General features: G+C 37.9%; 1 protein-coding gene across 1 annotated transcript in view; it reads left to right on the plus strand.

Annotated features, from left to right (window-relative positions):
• lrfn1 (leucine rich repeat and fibronectin type III domain containing 1) overlaps positions 1–19,219 on the plus strand; it is a 121,256-nt gene that overhangs the window by 75,371 nt on the left and 26,666 nt on the right. Inside the window, exon 3 of the mRNA XM_044355328.1 lies at positions 18,602–18,717. The gene's annotated coding sequence lies outside the window, so the exon portion shown is untranslated. The remainder of the gene's footprint in view (positions 1–18,601; positions 18,718–19,219) is intronic.

Raw genomic sequence — 19,219 nt, forward strand, 5'->3', positions numbered from 1 at the left:
ATAGTTATAATTAGAATTAAAATAAGTTCTCTTTCAAATCAAATATCCCAAGATATGAGTGGAAATTATTGTTCTTGCTTTTTTTTTTTTTTTTTTTTTTTGACTCAAACGCTACTGAGCCATATCATGTTATATGCTACTTCAGTACACTTTACCAGCAAATATTACTGGGACCACTACAGAAAATAGCAGATGAACATTTAATGTCCAGGAATTCACATTATAGATGCCACTGACAATCCCTGTAACAAACTAGCCACAATTTCACACATTGACCATACACAGTCCAGCCATATACTAGGTTTTGACCTAATCTTGTTAAAAAAAACAAAAACAAAAACAAAAAAAAACACGTCTGTGTGTGAAGATAGCAATAGAGTGCATGTCTATTCATCTGTGTAATGAGCATGATTTATTAAGAGTACTTAATATATATATTATTTATATGTCATGCGATGACAAGCTGAGAAAACCAGTTAAAAGTTAAAAGTGCTAATGTGGGTCTTTCACACAGTGTCTCATTTATGTTTGTATACCCTAAAACATTTTTTTGTGTTTACTATAAATATATTTAGCAATTTACAGTCTATGCATGTACTTTCAATGAAAAAGGAACAAAAATGAGTCAGGATAAGTGACTACATGTAAATAGACTGTATTATAGTATTATTTCTTACATTTTTGCTGTATATGTGTGGGAGCGTGTGTATTAATAGTGAAACAATGTTTTCACAACCTTGAACTGTTCCTATAATACTAATTTTAGTCATTATCACAAAAGATTTGTACATTTTATAGGCACTTGTGTCATTTTTCTTATAATTATTTGGGTTCCTGGTAGGTTTATACTTTGTTACATTGATAAAATGATAAGTTACGCTTACAGCTGAGTTTGTACTGAAAAAAGTATACCATACAAGTGGAGTCAAGACAGTTTATTATGTGCTAAACAGAGAAAAATGAATGCATAAAAAATCAAATTCAAAATGAACTTTGACTTCAGAGAGTTAAAACACATGTTTAAATTATAACTGACATAATTGACGTTTCAATTACATCGACTGTTAATATTGATAGACATCCTCTTTCCTAACTAAATATATGTCAACAAAACTTGTCACCATGTTCTGATTGGAGTTTCTTTGTCATATCATTGATCATTAGTCATGCCACGTTACCCATATTCAGATGTGCATGTCATCGTGAAGCAGGCTGCTCACAGAAAACAACCAGGTTTCAGCATCAGGGTGGCATTCACTGATTTAATTCCCAGTCTGTGCTTGTTCCCCAGTGTCCTCTCCTTTTGGCAAATAAATTGGAGTGAGCTGACCTTTCATCAGATATGCACAGCAAACTTGAGTGTTTAAGCTTCAAGAACCAGACTTGTTAACTTCAATTAATCACGTGAATACCATTACAGCAGGTGATGTGCACAAGATGGTTCACCATATTATGCACATATTTTACTCATCATCACTCCGAGGTATTACTGTCTGACTTTTTCCCAGTGGACGTGGCTAATCGCTGGCCTCTGTCTCACAGTCACACACGGCTCTGTGGTGCTCAAATTCGGCTTCTCTGCTATGCTGGGATTTTAAAGCAGCTTTCCAAAGGGACAGGTATGTAAAAGGTTTGAAGGAAACTTGTAATAGAATTCAGTCTCTGGAGGAGAAATATACAAGCAGATGTTTGAATACCAAGTCATGGCAATGTCATTCAAAGGACAGAGCAATTTCTGAATACCTTATGCAGTTTTGGTGAGAAACTACTGTATTCTAATCTATACTATAGCTGACATAATACGTTGATTAATCAATTAGTCAATCATTCAGCAACAATTTTGATGATAAATTATTAAGATTCTTTGCAGATTTTCTTGGTCATGCATGAATATCTTTTGGTTTTGGACTGTTGGTCAAACAAAATGAGCTGTTTGAATATTTCAGCTGGGGCTTCACAAACTTGTGATTGTCATTTTTCACCTTTTTCTGACATTTTTCAGACCAATAGATCAATAGATGAATTGAGACCATAATCTTCAGATTAATTGATCATAAAAACCATTATTAGTTGCATCACTAATCTGTACAACAGCAATGTGATACAAATTGTATTAAAAGAAACAGCATGTCAATTAATCATACCACTAGGATGATAATAGAACAACCCAGCTGACTGAACATTGGTATCGGACTATATTGCTAAAACCCTTTATTATGTTCAGTGCCAATGTTTTAAAACTGATTTTTTTCTACAGAATCTGTGCATGGCAGGTTAGAGAAAGATCAAGTCATGCCAAACAAACTATCATTAAGATAAGGTTATGGTTATGCAACTGAAACACTTGGTTAAGTCTAAGAAAAACATCAAACATAAATTGCAGGTCAGTGATGGACAACAACTCCAGTCTCCCTTGGGGGCATGAAATGTTCATCCACCACCCCGACCTCCACACTCTTACTTTCCACTTCTCTACATTAAGGGCACATTACGTCCAATTTACATACTTTGGCACTGGATGTAAATCATGACTTGCAGAATCGTCTAATATGAACATAATGAATATCATTGTTTTAGATAACAAGCTAAACCACAATCTTAATACAGCATCAATGATATTATCCAATAATAAATATAATCATTACACATGGACAAACACATCAATAAAGAAAGAAAAAATAATGAGGAATGATTTTAAATAAGGTTCAAAAAGAAGGTCAGGAAGACATTGAGGGAAATTATGTGCAGTGTGTCTGAAAATACAGTATTTTCTTCAATGCTAATTATTATGCAGGCCTAAACTCTTCACATACAAAGATAAAGAGCCTTGGGGGGAATAGTAAAAAATAGTATCAGTTACAAAAATAAGGAAGCTGTGGTATAAAATCACCAAATTAGGGGTAATATGATCCTGGCTTCTAGTTGGCCTGACTGCAGATATCCAGCTGGTGTGAGTCATGGTGATGAAAATAAGATGGAATAAAAACTTGGATGGAAAAAAAAAATCTTTCTGAAGGTTGGAAAAGTATATACTTTATCACTACTTTTACTGGAGGAAGCAAGACAGAACAGTTCTAACATCTTGATCTTAGAAAAAGTGGAAAAACCACCTGATTTTGTTGCACAGACCTAACAGAATTCCTTAAAAGGCTACAGAGGTTTTTTTTTTTTTTTAATCAGGTTAATAGAATTGAGTGGGTGGAATTCAGCAATCCTAGATTCATTATCATTAAGTCGCAGAAAGTTTGGAGATGTATCACTTTATATCTGCAAGCCAATCATTAAGGTGAATCTGCTGGTATAATTTGACAGAGGGTTCAGCCCTAATAATTTCATTACAGACTAGATATGAACATCTTTTTATTGCAAACCTTTTTAAACACGTTATCAATGGATTTTAAAGGCTGTAACTAGTGGGTGTTCGCTGGGGAAATAGATATCCTGTTTGCAAATGATGTGACCGAGTTGGATCAGCCAACATTATTACCATGCAGAGATAAGTGTGCCTGAGAGTTGGATTTTAATACGGTGAAATTCATTGTGGCTTAAAAAATAGAAGACATAGTCAGGGGTTGGAGGCGATTCGCTCTCATTTAATTTGTAGTTTCATAGATTATTATTCAAGTATCAGGTGTTATTGAACATTTGGAATTGGCTTTCATTATGTATTGACAGAACATTTCTTCAAATAATCAAATTACTGTGAGAACTTTGTTGAAGACATTTTTTAAATATCGATTAAAGGCTTTTAATGGCCCAGTAAAGCGTCTTTAATCAAAGACGGGACTAAAATTCGATCCATGGGAAACATCAAACATGAAATACAGCGGACAAGATGATGCACTACCTCCAGCAACAGAAAATGATCTATCAGCAAGTTATGGCATGAACCGTTTGAAGGGGAGTAACTGTGACATAAACCCTTTTTCGAGGCTTTCAAGCAGGATGACCTGGTCTGCTGTGTCAACTGCCTCACTGAGATCAAAAAGGATTCAACAGAGCAATCACAAGCACAAACAGCAACAAGGGAAGCCCAGGGAAAACCGTCTGTGTGCCATGAAACGTCTAAAAAGCTCAATTTAAACTTCTCAGCATATTATTATTCATACAAGGTACCAGCTTGGGGAGACTGCTTTTTCCAAATCCTCTGAGAATTATACAGTTTGTATAAAATATCTAAAAACCGTTGTACTGTAGTCAATGGCGCACTGCACATCTTAAAGTTTGGTACTTGGTAGAAAACTAGATTTAGTCCAGGTTATTAAATACTGACTGACTGCCGCACACCAAGATGGAGAAGAGCTCTAAAGTGACATACATTTAAGAAAGACATATTTTCTCATTGCATCAAATCTCTGAAAGCCTGGCAGAGAGCGATTGACTTTTTCCTACTCTAAGCTCTGAATATTATTCATGGAAATGCAGAGCATATTTAGAGAGACCAAGTTTAACATTTTATAGAGTCCCAGTATCTCACTAGAGGTAACTTGTTCCACCCCACACAACTCCATATCCATTATAGATGGCTAGCTCAGTCATGCCAGCAGTACACATATGTTTACAACTGTCAAATAGACCAAGAGGAGTCACTGAGAGTCCTGAAAAAACAGCCATTCGTCTGAGCTGGATGTATCCCGAAGACCTTGTTGTAACATTATCTCCCAAGTATATCAATAATACATACAGTGATAAATGTGCCTAAGTGAATAGAATCAAAAACAGGGAAACCAATGTAGCTCCAGGAATATGCAGTATGTTAAAGGGGATGGTGGAAATTCACATTCAGTTCATGCATTTCCAAATATGCACACTTCCTGTAGAATATTGTAGTTTGAGTTTGAGGCATGTTGAATGTTCAGCTTTAGTACTGTATTAACAGAACATTCATTCTTACCATAATTACTTTATCACAGTTTATATAAGAAAAACCTTGGATTTGCAAATACTTAAAGCTACTTATATTTATATGAATATCCATTTCCTGATTGACCCAGAGAATTAATTAGATTTTTTTAGCCATGAGATTGCTCCAGAGATAGCAATGTTGGTGTGTTGGTCGGTTAGTCCACCACTTTGGTCCAGACTAAAATATCTCAACATCTATTGGATGAGTTTCCATGAAATTTAGTGCAGATGATACCCAGAGGATGAATCCTAATGACGTTGATAATCCGCTGACTTTCTGTAGTGCCACCAGCAGGTCACAGTTTTCATTCATCCTGTGAAAAAGATCTACTCAGTGAATTGGCCCAAAATTTTTTTTACAGCCATTCATGGTTTCCAGAAGATATACTCTATGGACTTTGGTGATCCGCAGACTTTTTCTGTAGGACAACAAGGTACACATTTGTGGTTTTGAGTAAAATATCTCAACAACTGTTGGATGGATTAGCATGAAATTTGCTGCAGACATTCATGTTCCTCACAGAATGAATCATAATATCTTTGGTGATATCCTGACTTTTCATCTAGCTAATACTTTGCTCTGTGATGAAATAACTGTAAAATGGATCATCCCCATCAACCTCAGTTGTACTTTGTGTTTTGTGCTAATTATCAAATATCAGCCTGCTTAAACGCTAAACTAAGATTGTGAGCATGTCAACATTGTCATTGTGGGTGCTGATGTTAGCATTTAGGTCAAAGCACTGTTGTGCAGCCTCACAGAACTGCTTGCATGGCTGTAGAATCTTAGTCTTGTTTAAAAATCCTTCAGCCTGCTATTTTCCTCAGGAGAAATACTGGTGATGCATGGGGTGAAACAGAATTTAAAATGACCGTGAAGTACATGAGAGTTGTCCCCCAGTTAAACTTGGTAAGGCGCAAATGTTCCCTTTGATTATGTAGTTCAAGACCATGCAGGGCACTGAGGTGTTATGGGTATTTCACTTTCAAGTATATGGCTTCAAATGTGATTAAAAGTTGATGTTTTGAGCCTGGTGGTGCTCAGTAACTATTTGTTTTAAGGAGCTGTGGGGTTTTTCACTTCTAAGACACACTGTGAGACTTTGTAGATCATCCTAACAAGTTTATATCTGAAGTTTTGTGTCAAATATTGAATGACTTGTATTGAACAAGAGAGAAAAATCTAGATTTCATTTACCTAGAAATATCCTTGAGAAACAAACCACTTTGAGCTGAATGTGCACACATTTAACGGTTTATAGGAAGTATTGCAGCTCATTCTAACCCCCTACAGCAGTGGTTCTCAAACTTTTTCTGTCATGTCCCCCTTTGGAGGAAGAAAAATTTTCATGTCCCCTGCCCCAACAAAATGGTGACAAAATGGGCTCAAGTCTTATCACTGCATTAATGGCTCCAATGAGCCTGTCGTGCACTGCACATCTTTTCAAACCAGGGTTGCAGGCTTGATACTGCCACTCTCAGGTCATGCTCAATGTTTAGCTTAGATCTGCACATGTTTTTAGTGAGGCAACAGCAGAAAAGCCCATCTCACAGAGACAGGATGAAGTGAAGGGAAGCAGAGTGCCCACAGCCCTCTGCCCTATGAATGGATGCTCCCTCTCTGCACCAAGCCAGAATTCACTCAGTGTCTGTGCTATAAACCTCTGCCTCAGGGTGGAGTCAGATGTCATCCCGATGAACTGGTTCTCCTCGGCAGAGCTGAAATCAGCAGGTGCTGCTGCACTGAATGGATCTCTCACCCAGTTAATACTAAGCACTGTTGTTTGGGTAGTATTTTTTAAGGATCTTCTAAGGGAAGAGATGTGCTCCTTAAGACATGGAATCACTGTGGTGGCTCCATAATCACTGGTTTCAGCGAATTCACTCAGATTCTCAAAGGAATCAGTGTTTCCTTGATCAAGTTGCCTGCTTCACATCTCAAGCTTTCGAGTGAATGCTTTGATCTTGTCTGCCAGGTGAGAAAGGTGCTTGTCTCTGCCTTGAAGTTTAAGATTTAATTCCTTCAGCTTTCCAAATATATCACTATCCATCAGAAATAGTTCATCGCTTAACTTGCTTGCAACTTTATGTATATGTTCCTCCTCCAAACCACCCGCATTTCCTCTCTGAGCTCAAAGACTCGCGACAACACTTTACCTCGCGAGAGCCACCTAGCCTTGCTGTGAAACAACACAGCTGAATGTTCAGCTCCCAGAACAGCCACACTTTCAGGGGTCTTGTTTCGATGAAACTGACCATGCTAACATTGGTCAAAACCTTGTTTAGTTCAGGGCTAATCTGCCTCGATGCTAGAGCTTCTCTGTGTATGACACAGTGCGTCCATTGCATATTTGGTGAGACTTTCTTGATTAGTGCCTGCATTCCCTTCCTTTTCCCTGCCATGGTCTGTGCACCATCCATGCAAACACCCACACAGTTCTCCCATTTCAGCCCATGTTCTGTCAGGTAACAGTCAAGAAGCAAAAACAGCTCATCAGCTGTCACTCTACCTGAGATGTACAACAAATCCTCACACAGTGACTCTGACATGACAAAATAAACATAAGCAATAAACAAGCAGTAGTTATTGCTGTCAGTAGCCTTCTCCACTTGTAAGGCAAAACGTTTGTCTTTCAGTTTTTCAATGAATTCTTGTTCAAGGTCATTTGAAATGTCGCATGTAAGTCTTGCAGCTGTGTCCTTGGACAGAGGGACAGCCTTCAATTTTGCAGCACTTGTCTCATCAAGCATAGTTGACACCACATCTAAAGCTGCAGGGAGTATGAGCTCCTCTGCTATCCTGTGTGGTTTCTTGCACTGGGAAATTCTGTATGTGACTTTGTATGATGCAATCAGTGCTTTTTTGATCACTGATACAGCTTTTACAAAGCAATTATTGTCGTGACTGGGATGTAATGTCTCTAAGTGTCTTCTTAATTTATTGGGTCTCATACTGTCAGCTGCCAGAGTTTTCAGACATAAATACACACTGGACCCTCCTCATCTCCCACCACATTCCTGTGAACCCAAGAGCAAGATAGGCTTTGTCATATTTTCTTTACTCGGTTTTTGATTGATTACCGTCAGCTAAGCACTTGATCTTGTTTGTCTTGGAAGCATCGCCTATTTTTCTTTTCGTCCCCGTCAAATATCTCTCTATTCTATAAAGCTACAGACTCTCTGTCTGAATGAAAACCATTGCTAATGTGAAAGCACGGTTTGTTATTGTTCCGCCGTGAAAAAGATTCCGACTTCAAAACATTAGTTCCGCACTACATTTTCCCCCCGGCCATTCCTCTGTGGGGTGCACCACACAGTTTGAGAAATGCTGCCCTACAGTATGTAGTGAGATCCAAATCTGAGGTATGAACTGACAGAGGTGAGAGTGAGAGTGAGATACCTCACTGACAAAGAAACATAGTGCCTGTCTGGCACAAAAAGGGGAACAGGGTAACATAGATTATATTTTCCTAAAATAAAGACATAATATTAGCATTAGCTGTAGATATTTTCTCAGTTTAATCCACAATATTGCTTTGCATTGTTTTATTTAATAAGATTAAGCTTTGCTAGCATCCCTGTGAGGCTGTACTTTGCACTGCAGTGCTTTGAGCTAAATGCTAATGTCAGCATGCTCACAACAATGTTAACATGCTGATATTTAGAAGCTATAGTGTTTATCTTGTTCACTAGCTTAGTTTAGCATGCTAACATTTGCTAATTAGCACTAAACACAAGGTACACCAGAGGCGGTTGCACTTTATTTTATGATATACTAATAAGACATAGTAAGCCGTACTTTGAATCAAATTAGACAAAAACTAGATCTAATATGTTCTTTATTAGACAGTAAACAAACACAGTTATACCCTAGACACCATACACCTAAATTATGCTGTAATTAGAAACTGCATATAATGTCCATGTATTAGACCCAAAATATACTGTATTGACCCGAATATAAAACGACCCTGATTAAAAGATGACCCCCACTTTTTCAAGACTCATTTTTGGAAAAAGATTTACACCTTGGATTAAATTGCTCTTATTTGCTTTTTACTTGCAAAACTATTGCACTTAAAGTATCATAACGAGTGTAGTTGTCGTTAACTCAAGTATTTCACCTGGTTCACTGTCTCTGCCCCGCTCCATGGAGCACACACACACACAGAGCACACAGCCCCACCCGTGGTGAAGCAGAGGAGAGGAGGGACTCAGTGCGACCATAAATGACAGTCCAACGCAATAGAGACTATATTTATTTATGTTATTTACCTAATTTATGTGCACTCTTTTCATTTCAGCACAGTGTGAGACTCTCTATTGTGTTTTGCTGTCAGTTATGGTCGCACTGAGTCTATCTCCTCTCCTTTGTTTCACCGCGGACGGGGCTGCCCCTCCACACACGGAGCTCAGCGGAGCAGAGGAGAGATAGTGAAGTAGAGTTGATGACAACACTTGTTACATTACTGTTACTCAGTTGTTGGTTAACTTGGCCTACTTTTGAATCACTTTGTCCCAGATGATCACTGTGTCTCTCCATCTTTCAGGCCCCCTGGCACTATGGGCTAGTTGTGAGAGAAGGAGGCTTGCTTCAGTCAGGAGGGGGGCGCTCGTTTTATAGATTTTTGGCACCATTTCTTGTGAATGTATATCGACATTTAAAAGTCTAGACCCCAAATATAAGACAACCCTACTTTTTTCAGATGTATTCGGACCAATATGGTGTTATACTTAGACACTATTATACTTAACTATACTCTAATTAGAAGCCAAATAGGAGATCCTAATACACTATTAGACACAATTTTACAAGATCATAGTCTAATTAGAAATCAAATACAATGCCATATCAGTTCCAAAATATGCTACAGTTACTCTAGCAGGTTAGATATGTGATTTCCCCAGGGGTTCAACCACCTATTAATAGTTCTGGGGGGGTAACAACAAGCAGGAAGTAGGTAGAGGGGAGTTTACACACCCAAATATAAACCTAATAAATATCTTACATAAATAAATACATTCAAACAGTACAACTGAACTCCCCTCTACCCACTTCCCGCTAGGGTTAGATATGTGATTTCACTTTAGTTTATGGTACAGTTCTGTTGTAATGTGTCGCAAATTATCCTCTAAGAAAGTCTAATAAGGGTCTAATAGTGGGAAATAAAGATGCAATGTCCTGGCAGCTTCCATAGCCTAATGTTACTGGGGTCGGATTGTGACATGGCATTAATTGATCTGATGTCTTAACTGGTGTGGGAGTAGAGCGTCAAGTGTGTATTAGTCTATGTATTACTACCTACAAACTCTATGGAACATCCAGGCTATGAGGGAAATGTGAAGTAGCGACCAGATGTGACCCTATGTGGTTTGATTTTAGTTTACCGTACAGTTTTCTTCTAATGAGCAATAAATGACCCTGTAAGAAAGTGAAACTATGCTTAATTAAGGCCAAATAAAGGTATTGTCCTCTGAGCTCTCAGTGTTTTATCTGACTATTATAAAGGCTATGCCTGATGTAATATGGCATTAAATTTGTCCAATTAAATCCTGATTTGTCTAATTAGGTTATCATAGGCCCATGTTGGTAGTATTAAATGTGGTGTCTGATGTCAGCATAGTTTGGTAGTAATGGTAGAATCTAACTGTAGCATATTTTTTTATCTGATATGGCATTGTATTTGATTTCTGATTAGACTATGATCTTATTAAATGGTGTCTAATAATGTATTAGGATCTCCTATTTGGTTTCTAATCATAGCATAATTTAGGTGTATGGTGTCTAATTAAGGTGTAACTGTGTTTGTTTACTGTCTAATAAAGAACATATTATTTCTTGATACAAAGTATGGCTTATTATGATGTAACTATAGGTGAAAAGTTAAGGGATAATCAAACTGAGTACACTAATCCTAAAAGGGAACACATTGTGTCTGCAACATTGAATGACAATCCATCTGATGGTTGAGACATTTCAAAAAAACTCAAAACTACAAATGTCAACCTCATGGTAATACTAGAGGAAAAGTCAGATGATCACCAAAGTAATTGGGATTCATCCTCTGGGAAGACTTCTTGGAAAGCCATGTAGTGTGCAAATATGTGTGAGGGGACCAAATGGATGGACTGACATTGCGATGCCGCTAGCATGGATAAAAATAGAATTTGTATTGAATAACACACATAAAGTTATGTCTCATGCTGTGAGCTCCTATATGAATCCTTCAGACAAAAAAGGCTGCCCTCAGTATATACTGTCGGTAAATCAAGGCCAAGGCATTCTCTTTTGCTTGGGGAAATGGGTAACAAACAAGACAGAAACAAAGGCAGGCAGGAAGATCATAACTAATGATAATTAGGTCAGTATGAAACGATTCATCACTATATGACTACTGCAAATGCTGCCAAATGACAAAAAAAAGGGGAAAATGAAATGGTTTGGAGAAGCACAACTCAACCTGTGCACTGAATGTGATTGGGCCTAAACAGTATTCTTATGGTGGTGCTTAGAGTATTTACCAGCCTGGAGAGAATTTGGATTTTTTCATGAAGGTTAGGAAATAAAGAACACTTGTTTTTTAACCTGTTTTGTTGGTGACTGCTGCAGCAACACCTCCACAACCTGTCAAAGTGACAGCTCTGGCAGGGCACGGGCACAACTCTGACATTATTTGCAGATAGTAAATAAGGAAAAATATCTGGCTAGCCAGTATGATTCATAGTTAGTCCCAGCTCTTGTTTACAGACAAGTTGTCACATTCATTTAGCAAATTACACTCGTGCTTTGGGCTCAGTAAAATGGTTTTGCCCTCCCACTTTATTGGGGGAGAGGGGACTGTAAAAATAATAAAAGCTTTTTTCTCTCCTCAGTCTTCAAATCTGTTGACTCAGAGTCCCTCAGAATCATTTATCTCTGCGAGGGGATTATGCAGCAAAGGTGCCAATACTATATTGCAGACTTTTTTTCAAGAATTCAATTAATTGTGCAAAATTTCAACCAGCTAAAGGCAGCTCTATTACTCTCTTATAACCCTGCTTAGAGGCTTGTATGTAACAGGGTATGCTAATACTTGTCGTACTAAGCCCTTGTAATCTTCATGCTTGAATTTGTGAACAGGGGACCATGTCTTTACCATATACTGTAAATACTGATGGCATAATAAAACTTGCTTGAATTCCCCAGAGTTTTTAAATGATCCCAAAGAGTATAATGCAGCAAACGTGGTGCTGCAGTATATATGTACAAATGCACTAAATGTGAACAAAATGAACAGTTTAGGATTAAGGTAAGATTCATAGTTATGCCCCCTCCCTTTTAATTCATTTCCCTGTCGACTGCAGACCATATGCTTACGTATCAGTGAACCATGAAATCACTTGGTTTTCATGAAGCTGATTTGCATTCTCAGGTTAAAGCGCAATGAGGAAAGGGGGAGGTAGTTGTAAAACCTTCATTTGGTATATAGGACCTGTCTTTTCTTATTATGGCTGCATAAAATGATCAAAGTGTCACTATTATTGAAACAACGCTGCATGCTAATAGCATGAGACGTGCAGATAGCAATGCCACCACTGTTGTTAAAACGATCTAAATTGTTCGATCTAAATTTGTATCATCCTTCATCATGAGCTGTTTTGTATTCTTGCTGTTAATGAAGTTAGAATAATAGTGAAGTAAAAAAAAACATAGAAATCTTGAGATTAATTATTGTTTTCATTCTTAATAAGAGCTGCTTGAGCAGTAGGAGTCCTTTATATCCTTCATATTAATCTCTTGTCCCTATGTCTGCTCACATGTACAGTACATTTAGACTCTTGTTATTCTACTGTTCAGCTGCTTAAGTTGTCATAATGTTTTCTCGTGTTGATGTGACATAAACATGTCATATCCTCTACAATTTCCATAAACTGCACCACGCAGTCTGGTGACGGTGCCAAACCCTGTACACAGTGTGTTCTTAAGATTTATAGACCCGCCTGTGGAAGGATTACGCACATAATTGGTGGAACCACATTGCAAAACCATCCTCCAGGAATTAGGGAAATGTGAAATCTAATCCTAGTGAGCAATTTGTTCTTTTTCTTTGGATCTTAAACACACGAGACACTGATTCATCATCAACACAGGGAGGGTGATGATATGAATGTTACCTATGATATATGTGGAGTAAAAAATGTCACAACCCCTGACAAGCTTTCAACTACATCAGCAGGTGGAGCTAACTGTAGGCCAGCAAGAATGAAAAGCCCTAAAGGTGTTGTGGATGAAATTAGAACAGTTACTGAGTTTGCAGATCCATCTCCATGACAACTGAGCAAACACAATTTGCTGATGAAGACTGATATGGTGGAAAGTTCTAGTAAAAGATGTAAATTGGGATTTTGACAGACTACTATTTCTAAGGTCAAAAAGGAACATACTTTCTTAACTAACAAGTAAAATGAAGATTTAATAATAGTAATGTTAATAAATGGTCTCTTAAAGGAGCAAAAAATAAATACTTATTATTGCACTTACTCTTGATGCTGCCTTTTATGTTTTAGTATAAAAATGTAAACACGCTCAAAGGTAAGCAGCTTTATTATTTATATCGGCTTACTGCAATCTTAAGATTTAATGATTCATCACTTGCCAGTTGCTTTGGATTAATACCATATCAGGATGTTTGATGTTTAGTAAGCTTTGACTTACTCTGAGGTTTTACAAGATTTTGGCTGATCATATCTCTAAAACATGTCCAATCCTTCCCCATAGTATTCTAATGTAGTTGGAGCCAAAAATGATCTCAAAGACATTTCACAGGGTAGCATTTTCATTTCCCAACAAAATAATGAGATCTCTTTACTGTATGTGGCCTATATATCACTGTTTTATGTCTCATGTGGCTGTAGTTTTCATCTTGGGTGGTTACTTCTTTTAGTTGAACTCAGAGCTGAAAAGGTTAGTCAATTATTGGATTAGTTGATGGACAGAAAATGTATCTGTAATTAATTGTTTAAATACTTTGTCAAGCAAAAACTACAAAACATTTCATGGCTGCAGCTTCTTAAATGTGAGCATTTGCTACTTTACCCTGTCTGGTAACACTTTATCACTCCCCTCCATTTAGCATTCATAAGCAGTGTATAAACACTTAATGAACAGTTTATAACACACTGTACTATAGTAGCATTTATAAATGTGCTGGTCAGCAACTATAACTCATCCTGTGAAGCATCCATAACTGGGAAATGAATGATTGATATTCTGCTATGAATATGAAATATTCATAAAGTCTTACCAACATCCTTGTATATTGATTTTTTTTTCTTTTTCAGATTTTGACTGTCCAAGTCAAGTGAATTTTTATTCATATAGCCCAATATCATAAATTTACCTCAGGGGTTTTACAATCTGTACAGCAATACAACCTCCTCTAAGACCCATTTTCAAATTGTTTACTTTGTCTACTGTTGGTCAGACAAAGTAAGCAATGTGAAGACATGGCTGCAACGTGACTCTGTTTTCTGATTTTATCGATCAAAAGATTCATAGAATAATTGAGAATATAATTGGCAAATAAAACAATAATGAAAATAATCCTTAGTTGCAACCCTGGTTGCATTGTGGAAGGATTCCAGTCACAATGCAAACACACCACTTCCACAGTTTTCAGGATCTGATTGTAATGTTAGTAAAATCTAATTGCTTGTTCAGACCTGTAACTTAACCCATGCTGGTGTGATTGGATGAAATTGCCTTCAGGTGATGCATTGCACAGGACCTCTACATGTGATCCAGTGGCCTTTGTCTGATAGAGTCTAACCATAATACAACCAGGTTTAATTATCACTGAGAATGGGGTTTTTTTGTGGTCCCAACCTGCTCCATCAGTTCTAGGCCTGCTCCTGGTAACCTTGTCCTCCAGCAGGATTCATGAGTATTGATTAGCTGGGTTTCACACACACACACACACACACACACACACAAACACGCACGCACACACCATTTATCTTTTCTTGACCTTTAATGCCAAAGGTTTGTAGAAGCTAATAAAAAGCTAATTATTCAATCAAACTGCTCCTACAAGCAATTCTCCTTCAAACTGTTTTGTCTCATTTCAAGTAAAGAGCTCAGTTCAGTGGGATAGAAGCGTTCATTAGAGTCTGATGGTGTTTTAGATTAGCGGAAACGGCTCAGACAAAAACAGCTGCTTGTCCTTAATAATCACCTCACTTTTGTGGTTTTGTCCCCAGTTGAGTCTGAAAATACTGAAACTAATGAATGAACTGTATATATATGTAAATATATGTGATGTGCTTAAATACATTAGACATATCTTCAATATGTTCACAGTTTCGGGTCATGCAACTCTATTAGTTAGATGTAATTAGGATCTGACTGTGGCAACACAGCTGTTAAAATCCATGAATACATCCAGTATTATGATTGATACATTGCCATATAGTTTATATGATCCTGTGTGTATATCAAGTCATTAATCAAAGTGCTGGCATGAAGAGTAAATTACTATAAAGCCAGGGGAAAAGAGGAATGGTCTGATGGCATGCAGTTTCATGGTTCTGCTGAGAATGAGTTTCACCTCATAGTTATGACAGCTATCAGGCTACTCTACACCTCGTAACAGCATCACTGTTTCCTGAGTGAGTAGCTCTGTGTGTCCACTGCTGAGTCATGATGACATTGAGAATGTCCTTTAATAAGTGTGTTACAGCTGCGGCTGCTTTATTGCTTGTCTTCATCTCAGGCTCTGTGATCACTGCAGTTAGCGAAAGGAGGTACTTGCTGAAAAATTAAATTCTAACCAAAACCTTTATTCCTGTCAGGCAAATTGAAAATAATTAAAGTCTGTAATTAATACACAAAAACCTCCTCACGTCGTTATGGTGGAATTAATTTCACGTACTGATGTGGCCTATTAAAGGCTGTGGGTCCTTGCTTACCTGGCGGTAAACTCAGGAATTGCCATTACTGTGTCGATTTCTGGAAAATGGAGCACAAAGAAAGCTGCCTATCTCCAATATAAATGCATTCACTCGAATCTATAATTGATTGAAGCTCCGAGGCATGTTTTTGTCTCCCTTGATGGCCAGGATCTGATGTAATGAGATGCACAAAGGTTTTTGCAGAGCTTTCTTTTGCAGAGCTGATATCTAAGAAGGAAAAAATCACCCCTCTCCTTAGGCCAGTAATAAGATAATTCTGACATTGTCTTCTAAATATGTAATTTTTTATTTCTTATAATCTTGTGTTCTTGGTTAAAAAAAGAGGATAAAAAGACAATTCTATTATATACCGATCTTTAAATAAATCAATGCAGCTCTTATCCGCTTTTCCTGATACTTGCTCTTGGCAAAGTTTTCCTAGAAAATCTCCAATAGAATCATAATTTAGAAGAAAGCTTGCTTCAGATATATCTTTTTTACATTCTAATATAATAATACCCCCCTGCTTTTTTATTTTTCTAATTGTTATACACGGACAGATAATCCTTCCAGTGTTGGTACATCTGTGACTATTTCCAATCAAGTTTTATTTCTAAGCCCATGAAATACATATCATGCTCGTGTTGCTCATCTTTTAAGACAGTATGTTGATCATTAAGGTGAGTTTTAAGGTTATGGTTGTTTTCTCATGAAAGAGCTTGAAAAATAAATGTCAATAAATCATTCCTGCAACCCTGCTCGCCTTTCATTTTCTTTATGCCACACACATCAAGTCAGAATAACACTGCAGCAAAGTAAAAAAGGAAGGCCTGGCCCCTGTTGTCATATCTCAGTTCTCTAAGTAACAAAGCTGGAAGCACAGGACGATCCCTAACAACTGTCTTTGTCTTGCCCAGATAGGAAAGAGTAGCAGGGATGGATAATAACTCAACAGAGTATGTCCTTTGTCCAAAGTTGCCTGGCACTGAGGAATTTCTTTTCCATCTTTTCACTTCATATAAGGACCTGGGGAGAAAAAGAAAGAGACGGAGAGAGGTAAAATCTTGTGGCTGCGAGAGGAGAAAATGGAGCAGGGAAGTGTTTGATGGAGCCATGTTGGAGATTAAGTGAGACCGGCTTGTCCTGAGCCGACACCAGACTTATCACACTGGGCCAGGTGATGATTTGATGCTTGGAAACGAAGATAAAACTGAAAAATCTGTTGTTAGGCCATTGTGGACGGGTGAGGGACTTTTACAACTTTATGCACCTCCAAGTGGTTGCTCAGTGTCACATTGTGGCATGAGTAGAAGCAGTTAACATGCATGGTGTTGTATACTATGCAATGATACACCATGAAATTTGTGACACCTACACTCTTGCTTTGTCTCTCCCCTTCATTTCTTATACTCTGGCATGACAGCACTGACTTCAGCCCAACATAAATTGAAGAGGATTGAAGTGACGTGATCAAAAAGTAAAAGCTTGCGTCATAAATACTTAATTGGCTGGAGGGATGGCTGAAGGTGACAAGCCTGAAGTCCTTCTCTGAATACAAATGGATGGTACAGTAGCGCTGGAGGAACCTGAGTGGAGAATTATGTTTTTTAATGCATGAAGGCTCTCTGCAGACAAATGCAAGCGATATGGTAATCTCTCTTGGATTGCGTGCAGCTGCACTGCAGGCAGAGCTGTGACATGTCATGTAGCTTGTTTTGGATTTTAAGGACAAGTGAGAAACTGAGGGCCTATGACCTTGGCAGTCACCTTTGAGAAAACACAAGAATGAAAGAAACATTTTGCAGTAAAAATAGTCTCTTAAAGGTGCAGTGTGTAGAATTTAGTGGCATCTAGCTGAATGGACTTGGCAGAAATGGAATATAATATTCATAAGCAAGTAAGTAGTAGTAGTAAGTAAGAACTGTTGTGTTTTTGTTACCTTAGAATGAGCCTTTTATATCTTCTTAGGGAGCTGGTCCTCTTCCACGGAGCCTGCCATGCTTCTACAGTAGCCAAGAACGGACAAACTAAACACTGGTTCTGGTTCTAGAGAGGGCCTTTCGTGTTGTTTGTGAGTTTCACAGCCACTGTAAGTTCTCCTACATGCTTTGAAGGAGTGTGTGTCCTACACACTGCACCTTTCAGTGACTTACAAAACCTCATCCATCCTCATCAGTTATGTGTACATATATAATGGAAATAACCTTATGTTAAAGCATGCAGTAATTATTTGGAGGCATTAATCACCCTATTTTCTCCATCACAAAATTTCATCACAAGTGGAGGACTTGCCCGCTCTTTGTTTTGCACAGATAAATTCCAAAGCAGTGTCAAAATATGATAAATTTTTCATTATGCTCCCCTTTACACTTTGTTCTCCTTTAGCTACAATGATGCAGTGAAATATTAATGACAGGACACACATTCATAGTCATGGTATCTCCAACTCTGTTTTTCTGGTGCCTCTCCTGCTACTTATGCTTCTTTCCTGTTGTTTCATAATCAGATCAGCGCTCATATCGCACCCCGAGCTGCCAAGTGGAAAAAAGAGCAAGCTCAGTCAATGAGATTATGAATGTATGACTGCCTCTCTCGTGTGTTGGGGAATGTTGCCTCCTAAACTTGAACACTGTCGAGGACTAGATGATAAACAAATATGTTAAAACAAACCCCTCCTCTGGCTAGCTTAGCGATGCTAGCTAGCTCGTGTCAGTTGCAACATGTCTTAATTCTAACAAAACAACTAAACATGTCTCCTGTCCTCTAGGTGGTGTTTTCCTGTGAGCCCAGTAGTAGCCGCCTGCCTCAGCTCTGACTCTCCAACCGCCAGCTGATCGAGATGCTGATGTGAAACCTGCGATGGAGACCAGGGCTTGATATCTGGTGAATTTATCATATTTTCCAAGTCACTGCATATTAACTCAGAGCAGTTGCAGTTGCCTTTATTAAGGGCAGCTCTAACTATGCTGAACATGTGCTAGCAGTGGTGCATCAGCAGATTGAAAATGCGGTACTATGTAGATCACTGGTGGGAATTTATTACAGGGAAGACTGTGAAACTACAGGTGCGGAGCAGAACTGGGTCAAATTTGCAGATGCTTTTTCTTTTTTTTTCCCTGTAGCATTTGTTTTACCCTGCCAGATGGGTGGAGATTGTCAAATCTGAATCAGCTTTATTGGCCAAGTATTTTTAGGCATACAAGGAATTTGACTCAAGTTTCCAGCAGCTCTTAATATACACACAGAGCAGAAAACATGTACAGAAAGATACATACAGGCATAATGCTAAACAAAGACTAAAGCTGTTATTTGTCTATTAATTTTTAATTTGTATATTTCTTAATTTGTATATTAGACAGTCTTATGTATAATTTGTAAGTGCAAC

Source organism: Thunnus albacares, chromosome 6, assembly GCF_914725855.1.
Source record: "Thunnus albacares chromosome 6, fThuAlb1.1, whole genome shotgun sequence".
In the NCBI taxonomy this organism is placed as follows: Eukaryota; Metazoa; Chordata; class Actinopteri; order Scombriformes; family Scombridae; genus Thunnus; species Thunnus albacares.